The sequence below is a fragment of the Polistes canadensis genome, unplaced genomic scaffold (genome assembly GCF_001313835.1).
Source record: "Polistes canadensis isolate GaletaPanama2010 unplaced genomic scaffold, ASM131383v1 scaffold_169, whole genome shotgun sequence".
Classification (NCBI taxonomy): Eukaryota; Metazoa; Arthropoda; class Insecta; order Hymenoptera; family Vespidae; genus Polistes; species Polistes canadensis.
In genome coordinates, this window is record NW_014569716.1 from 283,759 (window position 1) to 293,436 (window position 9,678).

Sequence of the window (9,678 nt, forward strand, 5' to 3'; positions counted from 1 at the left end):
TATATATATATATATATATATATATATATATATATATTTATATATATAGATAGATATCGTTTTTGAGGAATCGATACGCTTACGAAGATTTCCATACGGATAACTGATATTCGGATAATCGGAAAGGCATCGTATCGCGTATAGGTGGATAGAAAAGCGCGAGATTTATCGACCGATTTTGCTATAGCTGATGTTCTAGCGCAATGGCACGTATGTAATAAATACAACTGCAAGCCAGATATGAGGTACACGTCCGAAAATCGATACGAGCCAATTTTCTTTCTCTGTGTTATCGGAACCGGCCCCCGGCTTCAATATGAAAGTCACAAAATGTATCTGCCGCGCTTTGTGCGTTAGAACGTAACGGTCTCCGTTATTACGTTCGACCTTTAATCGTTCTCGGTGTTACTTTATAACGTTGCACTTGGTAAATGTTGTTGCATCGGTTATATACATAGACATATACATATATATATGAACATTTGAAAAATATGTTAAAGGTATCCACTTTACAGTATTGCATTCTCTGAAAGTTTATCTACATTAGATACGAAACTTTAAGCTTAAAAAAAATTTTACACGTAGGAAAAAGGGTATACTTTAATTAAATATAAAGTTCATTAAAATTTGTTAACTCTAAGTATATAAAATATTGACACAAACGTTTCAAAGTTATGACTGATATGTGTGAAAGATATGCACAAAACAGCATTGCATTCTCTGAAAGTTTATCTACCTTAGATACGAAACTTTAAGCTTAAAAAAAATTTTACACGTAGGAAAAAGAATATACTTTAATTAAATATAAAGTTCATTAAAATTTGTTAACTCTAAATATATAAAATATTGACAGAAACGTTTCAAAGCTATGACTGATATGTATGAAAAATATGCACAAAACAGCATTACATTCTCTGAAAGTTTATCTACCTTAGATACGAAACTTTAAGCTTAAAAAAAATTGTACACGTAGGAAAAAGGGTATACTTTAATTAAATATAAAGTTCATTAAAATTTCTTAACTCTAAGTATATAAAATATTGACAAAAACGTTTCAAAGCTATGACAGATATGTGTGAAATATATGCACGTTTATATATACATATATATATATTCTCCTTCATAGTGACACAACAAGTTCATTGTGAATGTATAATAAATAAGTCCTTACTGTTTTATGCATGAATTCAGAATATCGTTTCTGACTGCTTTTACTTTGGCACGCGGGAACAAATTCCTCGAGTACACTTTATAAGAACGTTCTTTATTTACCATAAAATATCCTTCATCCGCGAAGAGATTCAAGATTCAGTGTAGAAAAAGGGACACCATAGGTTTACTTTTTAAAGAGATCTTTTCGAGATTTAAAGCGAACTTCGATGTACTACCATAAGTATCACGTGATAAATATGTCAGGCTCGATTCTTCTATCCGGAAATATGATTTTCTCTTATATGCATATTACTGCGGTGAAAAAGTTTCATCCTATTTTCTTCGATAAATTTTTTTTAAGTCGTTTTTTTTGTGTCTTCCGATCGATCAATCATTAAAAATGTCGATAAAATTCGGCATGATCGAACAAGTTAGCCAATCACATCGGTAAAAAATTGAACATCGAACAGAATAGAATATTTAAATGATTTGAAGAAAAACAAGATATTAAAATATGACGATAAACTTTGTTTTAAATACTTTGGCATGCAAAAAAAAAAAAGTCAGAAAAAGAAGAAACTTTTTCATCGATTTGCGATATCGTTAAAAAAAAAACGTGTCTCATTCCTTTTTCGAAAAATAATTAATTCGTTCAATATCCTTTTTTTTTTTCCCCCCATATCACAAATAAATTGACCAATATCCGCGCGTTACGTAAAATATCTTTATTCATCTACATTTGTAGATACTAATATAAACATTTCGATTAATGAGATTCAATAAATCAGTGGGAAACTTTCCCAACTCGAAAGCTAGCTTGCTAGGCCAGCAAGCAAGCAAGCAAGCAAGGATTTCATTGAATTTTAGATAATTTGAAATGACAAACGTTCGGCGGTTATCTACTGCTGTTGACATATTATGGAATATTCAAAAGGTAACGAATGAACGAACGAACGAACGAACGAACGAACGAAGAAACCTAAGAGAAATTATCGTTTAAACTAACCGGAGTGTAATCGATATCGAACGAATGGCAAAAACTTTCTGACTTAGAACTTTGATATCCAATCCCTTTCGATTCGCAATTAGCGTTTTTAAGATGACGATGAAGAAGTAGGTGGAGGGGGGAGGTGACTGGGTATGGTAAAGTAGAGTAACATTGAAGTAAAGTAGGAGTAATGGTTTTGGTAGGGGGATGTGAACGGGTGGAAAACTAGAAAGAAATGTGAAAGTGGAGAAGAAGAAGGAAAAGTTGTAAGTGTAAGATCGTCTCTTAATTAGCATCACGGTGAAGGGGTGGGGAAAGGGGGGAATGGTCTACCGTTTTTATAACTAAGATGTAAGAATTTTCATCGCGAGAAACTCGAAAATGTAAGAGAGGATTATTTATGCTTGGACATTCATTATAGTTCCGTTTAGACACACGTTCGTAGAAAAGCTCCAGTTGGAAAAGTAGTAGAAACGGTAAGGTTAAATTGAGACATATCCCGGTGAAAATGTGTAAAGCACCAACGATGCCAACGGCCCAACCCGGCCGAGCTAATGTCAGAGATTAGAGGTAATCCGTATTCGCAGGTAATCAAGAAGAAGGATCTTCTTCCTTCGTAGACGACGAGTAGGTAGGAACAACTTTGATCTAGATAATAACGTCGTGGCTGCTATTCTTCGACGAAACGAAAATTTCTTACCTCGTCGCTTGTCCTCACCTTTCTGCTTGCCCCCTTTCCCCATTCCAAGAAAATTCCAAGAGAATAAAAAGAGTTAAATAAAATATAAAGAAAAGAAGAAGATTACTGTTTAAAATTGTTGATAAGGTTCGTTCGTTTCTATCCTAGTATATATATGCATTCACGTGTCTGTATCTGTGCGTATGTATATTGTGTGTGTATGTGTGTCCACAGTTTTAATGATCGATCGATACTTTCAACGAGCTAAAACCTTTCGTATTTTTACACTGTATGATTTACGAAATGTTTGTTTTACCTGCCATCTGCATGCGCATAGTAAAATGATTGGCTGACCCGTTGGAGGGGAGTTTGTTATGTAATTCTTTACTTTTCCATATCGAAAGACACGACTGGTTAGTTTTACGATCTATTAATGTATTCCTATCGCGGGGTTATGGCGTTAAATGAATCGGTAAATTAATTATTCAACTCTCTCTTTTTATTCTAATATCATTACACGAGAACGTTATACGATTGATGATTATGATTATGATGATTATGATGGAGAATATAAATTTCGGAAGTCTAATGAAAGAAGAACGGTAAGATTTTTCTTCTTTACGCATATTTAATATCAGCAATTAAATAATCATTCTTACAATTTGTTAATCCGTCCGCTTTCTATTTTTAATTTGATCGTTGTTTATTTCGATTTCTGTCATCCTCCTACTTTCATTAAACCTGTTCTCCTTTTTTTCTTCTTTTCTTTTCTCTTCTTTTTTTTTTTTTTATGGACAAAATGCTACGAGGAAGCAGTTGGATCCTCGGTATTTAAAATGAAACTAACTTGTGTGCGTGAATTTATGCGAACGTATGTGTGTGTATATATATATATACGTGTTGTTTCCACGAATTCCAAAATCGCATATTGTCGGGTTTAGAAATTCAAGTGAGCCTCGCTAGCGTGTAACCTGGTATGAAATATTCAGGAAAATTGTAACGATGTAATTTGGCAAAGGTTTTACGCTCGAAAAATCAATATCACGTCGAGCGTATAAATCAAAATGTTTACGAAATGCATCCCGTAACAGGTACCGGTAAATCAACGGCGATTGCAACATGAAATATAGCAAAGTAAAACGCACATGCGATCCTCTTGAGAAATAACGCGAACACTCGATGACACGCGTTTGCCCGTTCGAGGATGACCTCGGTATTTCCCCGCCCCCCTCTACCCCCAGCCCCCACCTATTTTTTAAATCCTATAATATTTTAAACATACCAACACATATTTTCTCTTCTTTTTTTCCCCTGACTTTTTAAATCCGTTTATTAATGTTTTTTCATTAATGTAATACAATTGTTTACACCTTTTGTAATGATTAATATAAAATCGATAGTATATCGATAGGTTTGTAGACAATCAATGGAAAAATTGTAGTAGCGTTGGAACTTAAATTTGTGTGATAAATTTGAGTACAAGTTTTTTGTGTGTGCGATGTAGGGTTTAAATAATTATTAATTCTTTTCGTATGAACTTTCTACGAAGTATTAGAAAACATAAAACAAAAATAGATGAACGAAATCGGTAAAGTAATTATTAAGTTATGGGGTGACCAATAGATTAATTTCAAATTATTTTACATTATTAATTTATGTGAGTATACAATTGTCGAAGTGTTAACACTTTGAATGATACTATAATAATAAATTAAAACTTAGAAAAAAAAGATATCACACGTAGTTACGTAAATTTCACTTAGAAAATTATTAAGCAAAAGCTTTTTTTTATATATAGGGAAAAAATAGAAAAATTAATATACAAGTTTATGGAAAATGAATAAAGAACATGATGTGCGAAATTGCTGTAACGTTACACATATATAATACTATGGACGAGTTCATAAAGCGAACAGCAATGGAATAGTAATTCAATGAAAGTGCTTCATTCGCGTTCTTGTTCCTCCCCCTGTTTTCTTTTTTTTTCAGTTGAGCTTCATGAAGGATCGTACGCATGCAACGAAAGGAAGGTAAAGGGAGATAGGATGAGAGTGAGAGTGGAACAGAGAAAGAGAGAAATTGAGTGAGTGAGTGAGTGAGTGAGTGAGAGAGTGGGGAAGGAAGGAGAGTTCCACCAAATTGTCGACGATTCCCGCAACTCTAACTAAAACGAGTTTCAAACAGGAGAATCGACAAAGGGGATGGTGGATCCTACGGGAGGTGTGGGGGGAGGGAGGGTGAGGGGGAATGGGACGTAAATGTGGCATACAAACTCGCATCGACCGATAATCGTATTATCGAAGAGAGGGATAGAGAGGGGGATGGGTGGGGGTGGAAGGGAGTGGAGAACTTTCCAACTCGAAACTTGTCGATGGTCGCGAAAGTGCTTGCTTCGAGGCTTCTTTCCTTTCAAAAATATTTCTAAATATTCCGTTCGTTCCTGATTGTTCATTGAAAATTCGATTAAGAAAAAAATGACGTATCATTGATAGGGATCATAAAAGAGTATATTGAGAAAAAAAAGAAACTTATGTGTGTACTTATGTACTCATGTAAGAATTTATACTTCTTTAACGTATCAAAACGAACATAACCTTAATAATCTGAAAAATAACTTCAATTTTCCCGCGCATCTTAAATATCATCGACAACTTCGTGGTGTTGATTTTTCGGTCGCATCTAACCTCACTTTCCAAAACACGCGAAAAGAAGTATAACTTCAAAAAAAGAAGAACGTGAGAATATTCTAATTAATAATTAACGGATAAGATTATAGAATAATTAATAGAATTTCATTGAAATACAATAGGAAAGTGATAGAAATCGGATAGAATTAATTTTACAGTACAGACGAGTAATATTCCTTTTCGTATAGGATAGTATCGTTTCGTTTGAAGATTACAGTAATTACTGACTATTTAATTTAATTACCAGTATAATATGTCGAGCGTGAATTAGTATAATCGGTGGGGAGGGAGGAAGGAGGGAGTGGGATGGTGTAAAAGGGTAAGAGCATAAATTGGTCGAGGTTTATCTGTCCTTGATCGTTTTAAATGTTAAGTAAATCGTGGTAAGTTAATCGTCGTTTTCACGAATCGATGAAACGCGTCTTTGCTTTAACGAGGGTTCAAATCAAAGATAACAGAGACTGAGATAGAATAAATGTGTATGTGTATGTGTGTGTATGTATGTGTGAACAAGAGAGAGAGAGAAAGAGACAGAAAGAGACCGTGAGAAACTCATGGGAAGCATAGGCAAGGAACCCGCATGTAGTATTTGGTATTATAACGTTACAACTCGTTACGGTGTCTGCCATCACGAAGGGTTTCATTGTCAGACTCAACGCTCTAGACATCGTAGACTGATGCCTCAGCTTAATTGGAGTGTTACATACTCCGTTGTCCCTCAGACATTCCTCGGTACTCTCCTTCTGTTACGAGAACGGACATTGATCGTGCTCGTTTCTGAAATCGTCATAGAGTGTCACCACGTATATGGTTAATTGTAATTTTTTAATTGAAGTCATTTAGTATCTCTATAACATTTTCAGAAAATCATTTTAATTCCGATGATTTTTTCTTACACGCGTTGATAGAAAATGAAATCTATTTCTCGTTGTGTGTGTGTGTTATTTATTTGTTAATATTAAAAGATAGATTTTAATGTGAATGTGATTTGGATCATTGGAGATTATTGAAAAATTTGGAAAGAGATATTGAGACTTGGAAAATGTTACGAATCAATTTTGTTAGAATTGTTATTTAGATTATTTTTATTTGCACTTCCCCCTTTTCATGTTGATATTAAATATTCAAATGTTTGGATTATTCACGGCAATACTTCTTCCTAAAAAGGTTTCATTTTCATAACTTAGGGCACTTTGATTTCAAATCCCCTTGTATACAGAGGATGGTACGAAAATCGTTCAGATATCTTAAGGGATTGTAGTATTTACTGTTATAGTAAAATGCTTTTAGGTTTATTTGTTGTAAAAATAATGAAACATTAAAAAATAACATTTAGGTTGATTCGAATTTTTAATCGATCGGTCGATAATCGAAATATACGAGAAGCCTAGTTTTAAATTTACGATCAATGAAGACCGACAATGTAAAGCCTATTAATCGACAGCTGGTAAATAATGTGTTAACACGAGTCCTAAGATCAACCCTTTCGATGTAAATTAACTTTCATTATTAATGAACTTTCAATATCGTAAATGGGGAGATCCCTTGGCAACGCATTCAACGTACTCAAAATAATTTACTTAGAAATACAGTACAGTTCAAAATACTCTTAAGATAAATTTATTATTATTAAAAGTAAGAACAAAAAAACTATATTACCAATATAGATAAAAATAATTTCAGGTAGAAATTTTGAAGAAATATTTATGCAACGATGTACACAAAATGTAAAACATGATTTACATAAAAAAAGTTTGATCTAAGGAATCACGTTTATTAGACGTTTATTACTAGTCTCATTGAGTACAATAAATAAATAAATTATGCAACCCTCGTTTTTCTTTAACTATCCCGTATATATTTCGACCAATCGAAAGAATATCGATTCGAAGGGAAATACTATAAATGCGATAACCTTCTCGAGAGATATATGAGAGTTTCGTAATCACCAGGTATAATTAAGATTTTAGAAAAAAAAAAGATAGAAACAGAATGAACGGACGACGATGTTGGAACGTCATTTCGAACGACATAACAATCGATGAAAACGTATTGAGCGAAGGGATCGTCAGCTTAAAAAGCATTCCGCTTGGTAGAATGGTGATCACAGTTCCGTTGCTGATTCGAGTCTTTGCTCTCAGACGTCTAGAGAAAAAGAGAGAGAGAGAGAAATGGGTACAGGGAGAGATGGTTGGAAGGAATGGAAAGCCGCAGACGCATAATTACAGGCTCGACGTTCTGGCTACGTGTCTCGAGATATCGCTTAACGAAAAAAGAAAAGAAAAGAGAAAAAAAAAGAAGAGAAAAGGAAGAAATGAGAAGAAAAAAAAAAAAGTATAGTAGAAAAAGCAAAGGGAAGAGAAAGAAATAAAAAAAAAAGGGAATGAGAGGAACACTGGTGAAATTTTGGTAGGTGGGTTGCTTTTAAGGGCCGCCACGATCTACACGGTAACGACAACAGGTACCTACAACCCCCTACCCCCTATCCTTACCCCCAAACCATCTACTACAGCGACACCAACTACGAAGACGACGACTACGACACCAACTACGACGATGACGACGACGACGACGGCGACATGCTTTAATTAAATGCCAGTAATTGCGTTTCCCGCTAATTACCGCGACTACCCCGAAGTGCAGCACGGAACCACGAGGTCGACAAAAAAAAATTCGGGGAGTTGAACTTTACCCGAGGACTTTGCTTTTTTTCTTTCTTTCTTTCCTTACTACTCGTTCTTTTTTTTTTCTTTTTCTTTTCCTTTTTCGATGGTGACGTTTTTTCTGTTTCTTTTTGTGTGCGTGTGTTTTTTTTTGGTTCGTGCCTCGTCTGAAGGTGTTCGAGTACTCGCCCAGTAGCTTACAGTTCCGTAGACCAGGAAGAAAGTTGTCGCTTTACAAATGATACCCTTCCTTCGACATTTTTTTCACACCAAATTGCAACATTCCAAACAAGAAGGTACCATTTTATTCTATCTCTCTCATTTTCTCTCTCGAATTATCTATTGTTACTTTTACTGAGAAACAATAGAATACTATGGAATCATACGATGATATCGCTCGTAATGGAAAAATCTCGAGTATATCCCCTTTTACATACGTTTTTTTCTTTTTTTTTTCAACGAATTCGATTAATTATACTTTCCTAAATTACATTTTATCTTTTCACGAGATAAAAGTATTATATTATATGGATACTCGTTGATTTTTACTTCATATTTATGAGTAAACATTTTTCAACGAATCAAAAACATTACGATGATTTTCATATCGAAGTAATTAGAAAAAACGAATATAATCGGAAGAAAAGAAAGAAAAGAAAAAGAAAAGTTTGATCACGAATTATAATTCGACCCGATTCATTCGTGATCGAGGGGTAAAAGGACAAAAAGGAAACGCTGAAAGTAAGTTTTTGGCCCCTAGCAGGAATACACTATCAGGTTCGATGTTAGTATGGAAGAAAGTGGTTAAAAGAAGGAAGACACGCAAAGCGGGGAATGCCGTGCGGCTTTTGCTCTTTTCATCACTCCGGGGAGCACTCGTTCGTCGAAGGAATCGTCTTCTGGGCAGTCCGCGGGTACCACGGACACACATTTCACGACTTCCCTACTTTTCTCCTTTTCTCATGCATCGAAGCATCCCTCTTCTTATTTTCATCCACCTTTACTTCCTTATTTCCTTTCTTACTACGTTGTTCCTTCGAACCTTACCTAGGATGAATTCACGAGTATCTTCCATGAGTTAGCCGACTTATTCCCGTAGGACTCGCAACGGGAGAGGAAGTACGCGTAGAGAACTTTCTTTTCAAGTATCTTCGTGATCGCACCGAGGAGCATTGTCTTCCTCTTTTTACACCATATTATTATTCTTCTTCTTCAGCTTCTTTATCGTACTTGTCTTCCGATCTTTCCTATTATAACCGAAAACGCGAATGATTAGATATAAAGTAATATGAAGTTATGAATAAAAGAAAAACAATAATTCATTTTAAAAGAAGCTATTATTATTTATATAGTTGAGAGAGTAAAAATAATGAGTTAATTTTGTGTTTATTAAATATTTTTTTTATACTACAAGTAAATAGATTTTAATAAAACTTAAATTAAATTATAGTACACTCTTTTTTCTACACGTAGAATACCATATCGTGTTATAAATTTAGCATGTAAAGT